Here is a 5,197-nt window from a genome sequence, read left to right as displayed (position 1 = left end):
TTTTTTTCCTTGATCATAACCAGTCTACTGATGAGACTATCAAAGACATTCTTTATTTCTGTTAGAATTTTTTTTTTAGCATTTCCTCTTGATTCTTAGAGTTCCCTGTTTACATTGCCCATCTGTTCTTCCCATGCTTTGAATGTTTTAGGCCTTAGCTTTTCCACATTTAAAGTCGGGGAAGTAAAAGAATCCTATTTCTATTTCAAATGGTCGAATAAAAGACGTGGCTTTAAGATTATTCTCTCTGCTATAGATCTGTCCAAATCTGCAGAAGGGCTCCACAGTGTGGTGTTTAACTCTTTCCCTACTACAAGCTCCACCTCAAGGGCAGTTTTGTTTTGTTTTTGCAGTTTTTGGCTGGGGCTGAGTTTGAGCCTGCCACCTCCGGCATATGGGGCCAGCGCCCTACTCCTTTGAGCCACAGGTGCTGCTATCAAGGGCAGCTTTACAGCAAGTTCTTGATGCTGGTTAAATCATTAAAGAAGACTGAGAAAAACGGACTTCAATATTGAAATAAAATCCTACAACATTTCGCTTCTTGAGGACTTTATGAAACCCGGTACACATTGCCCTGACTCTGCTAAGGGCCAAGATATCCATGACCAGGACTTTGCAGACGAGAATAAAGCACCTGCATCCCCATCCTGAGCATTATTTACAGGCTCACTCTTGTCTTTGTTGTGCCGGTTAATTAACACGTCGGTGGTCATCACGAACAAAAGGAAACCCAGACCTACTCACCCCAATTCCCTTCAAAACACAGAGAAATTTGATATTGTACTTGGGGGAAGAGGGAAACTGATCGATCTGACAGCTAACCTAAAACTCTGGGGTGGGGGTGGCGGAAATCAACATACAGCAAAATAATGCAGTCTTTAATTCTGTGTGCTATTCCCCTAGTATGTTGATTGTGTAGCATCAGTGTCATCTATTTTAGATGGGAATGTTACCAACTATAATGCTTCTGTTGATATTTCAGAAAGATTCTAATCTCATCTCAGTAATAGCTTCTGTCATTCCTAGCGACACATATGCCATAACATGCTTGGTTAAATTGACAGAAATATTAATGTGCTCAGATTTTATATTATTTGGCCCACTGTATGTTTCCTTCTTGGTATTCAATTCCCTTTGTTTTCTACACAGAGTCAGGGCCTGGCTGCCCAATCCCAGTATTGGTATTATTGGTATTTGGTATTCGGTATTATTCACTAGGGCCTTATCATCTCTGTGTAGTTTTCTTCTCTAGCAGAAGAAAGCTCCATAGATTTTTCTTATTTATTTATTTATTTGAGACAGAGTCTCACTCAGTTGCCCCAGGTAGAGTGCTATGGCATCATAGCTCACAGTAACCTCAAACCCTTGGGCTCAAGCAGTCCTCTTGCCTCAGCCTCCCGAGTAGCTGGGACTACAAGCACCTGCCACAACATCTAGCTAGTTTTTCTATTTTTAGAAAATAGAAAAGGGTCTCCCTCTTGTTTAGGCTGGTCTAGAACTCCTGAGCTCAAGCAATCCACCTGCCTTGGCTTTCCAGAGTGCTAGGATTATAGGCATGAGACGCCACCCCTGGCCAGATTTTTCTTTTTTAAAGTTTGTACTTTTCCATCTCCTATGATTCAAATGAATTTATGGTTTGCCTTGCTCCTCGTCTTTGTTTTATTCCCTTGGAAGCAGATGCTCTCAGAGTTGGAATGGACTTATGGTCCATGCTTATATTTGAGGTTCAGAACTGTCTCACATTTGCCCTACCAAATTCTAAGTATTGCTGAACTCAATGCCTTCTGAGTAGCCAAAAAAATTTTGCTTTTCTGACTAAATATCTCAGTTCTTTGTATTATTCCTCATAGAATATGGTTTTGAATTCCTTTACCATCCTGTTAGTGACTCCCTAGATGTTTGAGAATCACACCAAACAACATTTCAGAAGAGATGTTTGTTATGAAATTTCCCCACTTTGGCATCAAAATCCATACAGAATGACTAAGCATACATGGCTATCTCTAAGATTTTTAAAATTTAAATAGGACTTTAGAAAAGTAAAGAATAATAAAAATAAAATAAAAAGAAATGTTAAATAGAGCTAACTGAATTCATGTAATAAAATACAACTTTACACAATTTTCTGTATTTTTTATAATGCACATTTTTAGATGCCATAAAATAGTGATAATCAGTAGTAAGCTCAGGGTCTGCCTGGCACCTGGCACCAAATCTACTCAATAAATATTTGGTAATACAGAATAGACATTTTTACATGAATTTCAAATTCCCCTCCAATATTTAGTGGTACAAATCATGGGAATGCTATGGAAGGCTAAAAGAATTAGCTAGGAGATTCAGTGCTGGTTTTAGAGTATCAACAGTGAGGTTTGAGATAAAGAAAATCATTTCTGAAAAGGTGACTAGGAGATTTGCTTTAAAACTCTACTTGAGCTCTTTTCACAAGATGGCGCCGAAAGCGAAGAGGGAAGCTCCTGCCCTTCCCAAAGCTGAAGAAAGCAAAGGCATTGAAGGCCAAGAAGGCAGTGCTAAAAGGCATCCACAGCCACACAAAAAAGAAGATCCATACATCACCCACCTTCCGGCAGCCAAAGACTCTGAGACTCCGGAGGCAGCCCAAATATCCGCGGAAGAGTGCCCCCAGGAGAAACAAGCTTGACCACTAAGCCATCATCAAGTTCCCCCTGACCACTGAGTCTGCCATGAAGAAGACAGAAGACAACAACACACTTGTGTTCATTGTGGATGTCAAAGCCAACAAGCACCAGATCAAACAGGCTGTGAAGAAGCTTTATGACTTTGATGTGGCCAAGGTCAACACCCTGATCAACACCCTGAGAAGAAGGCATATGTTGACTGGCTCCTGATTATGATGCTTTGGATGTTGCTAACAAAATTGGGATCATCTAAACCAAGTCCAGCTGGCCAATTCTAAATATATAACTTTTCACCGTAAAAAAAAAAAAAACAAACTCTACTTGAATAGTAAATAATATATTCACAATAGTGTGAATGAGCAGTCCGTCAATGTAGTAAGGTTTTTTGAAGATGCTTTTTTACTCATGTATCACCTAAGATTAAGAAATCACCATTGCCCATATTAAAGATAAGTGTTTGTAGTTAAGGTAGCTTGGGCAGGTGAGAGAAATTCTGGAAAGCTTAAGGCCATTCTCCCACCAAGATACCTATTATTAAATATAGCCACTATTTATTAGATTACTTATGTTATTGTTTTTGTTCTGGATAATTGTGGATTGGATGTACAATGTTGACAGATTACAAACAAAGACGCAATAAAATTTTCAGCCTCTGTGATAACTGTTTGACACTCACTTGACTAAGAAGATTTTGTTAGTTGTGGTTATAGAGAAATACTTCTAATGTGTAGCGTGAAGTGTCTGCTTCCAATTTCCTTTTATTCTGGCAATGGTCTGTTCTTCCTGTGCATTTTACTGTGTCTGTGTCTCTCCCTCGATGCCTCTCTGTTCTTTCTATATTGTGTTTCCAGAAGAAAACTTTATTCTTCCCCATTTTAGGCCAGAACTGGTCATTTTTAGGTCAGGGAATGTGCTTCCATCAGCACATTATTTATCCAAAACACATTTGAAGATCTTTTCCAGCTACAGCTGCTCAAGACTTTATCCTCTAATCATTTCAGGCCCATTAATCCTGAGACTACACATGGGGCACTTTTAAAGTATGGAATCCAGAACAGAACCCAATACCACAGGTGAGATCTGATCTGAGCTTCCCCTTAGCTCGAAAGGCAGTTTGATTCCATTTGGAGGGATATTTAGGACTTGAAGAATGGATGACAGATTGCCTTTGTTGAACATCCTCTCAAAAGAGAACATTGTGTTCAGCCTTGGAGGATCAACAGACTTACAGACAGCCTTACAGAAGACAGAGAATGTACTTTCAAGAACTTCATTGTAAAGGAGGGACGAAACACCAGACCACTGCTTGCTACTAATCATATAGGCATCGACAGTGAAATCCCTCCTACTGTTACTTGCACAGCCAACAGCACATGAGAGATTTAGTTTTATAATGACAAGATTTATGCTACAATACCTACTTGATGCATTTCCTGTAGGCACTTCATTGGGAGCAGGGCAGGAAGAAGGAATGAATTAATACTTGCTCAGGACCTGCGACATGCCAGCCCTACCTCATTGAATTTTCAGAACTACCCTTCAAATTCAAGTTGTTATTTCTATTTTATGGATAAGGAAACTGAGTTTCAAAGAAAGAGTAAGCAGCACACATTTTAATAACTGGCAGAGCCAGGAAGATAACTCAAATATTTTATTGTAAAGCCTGTGCTTCTCTGCCACAACATGCTTCCCAGGAGGCAGCCTGTGGGTAAAGTGAAAACTGTGTTCTTGATATAACATTTAAAAACATATGAAAAAAAATACAAGACTAGTAACCTACCAATGAAAGAGTTAATAATTCTCAATTATTGCAGTTATTTGAAATTGAAATGTATTAGAATTCACTATCTTACTACGAAATCGGTGTCAGAAAACGATTTAAAAAATATATCACTCCATTGTTCTTGGTATGCTTTCTCTGCTCTCTGCATCTTTCATTAAACTGTTGGTAACTGAATAGGCATCTTTCGTGATTAACACATGTAAATTCACTAGGCATTCTTTCACTTTTTTTTTGTCCAAGAAATTCTTATTTCTTGTATGCGAATGATGGATTCCTTTCCCCTTTTCAGAAATGACAGGTTGCTGGGGCAGAGTCTTTGTCCTAAAGGACTTTTAAAGCAGAAAGACTCAGTGCCAAGAAATCTATGAACACACAAGAAATCATAGACATTAGACTTCGAGAGGATTTTTATTATTATGTAATTTACTAAAGCACCCCATTTTTTTAATTTTTAAAAGTTATTTGTTTATTTATTTATTTTGTTAACCAGTTTGATGTAAACATTCCAAATTGTATATAAAATCAGCACATTGTACCCCATAAATGCAGTAAGGTACACAGTTATGATCTAATTTTTTAAAAAGGGAAAAAACAAAAATAACATCCCATTTTTTATCAGAGAGGAAACCCAGAAAGGCCTATCAACAGAATATCATGGTAATACCTACCCTAGGTCAGATGACATTCATTTTCCAAACTTAACCCTTATGAAAGTGAAAGGAGGTGACGCTGGGATGGAACTCTGGGGAATGGG

General features: G+C 38.4%; 1 pseudogene; it reads left to right on the top strand.

Annotated features, from left to right (window-relative positions):
- Positions 1-2,449: 2,449 nt before the first annotated feature.
- On the top strand, positions 2,450-2,913 carry LOC128587953 (60S ribosomal protein L23a-like; annotated as a pseudogene).
- The last annotated feature ends 2,284 nt before the right edge of the window (positions 2,914-5,197 follow it).

Source organism: Nycticebus coucang, chromosome 6 (assembly GCF_027406575.1).
Source record: "Nycticebus coucang isolate mNycCou1 chromosome 6, mNycCou1.pri, whole genome shotgun sequence".
NCBI lineage: Eukaryota > Metazoa > Chordata > Mammalia > Primates > Lorisidae > Nycticebus > Nycticebus coucang.
The sequence above is the reverse complement of the archived record's forward strand: the minus strand, read 5'-3'. Positions and strand labels throughout refer to the sequence as shown.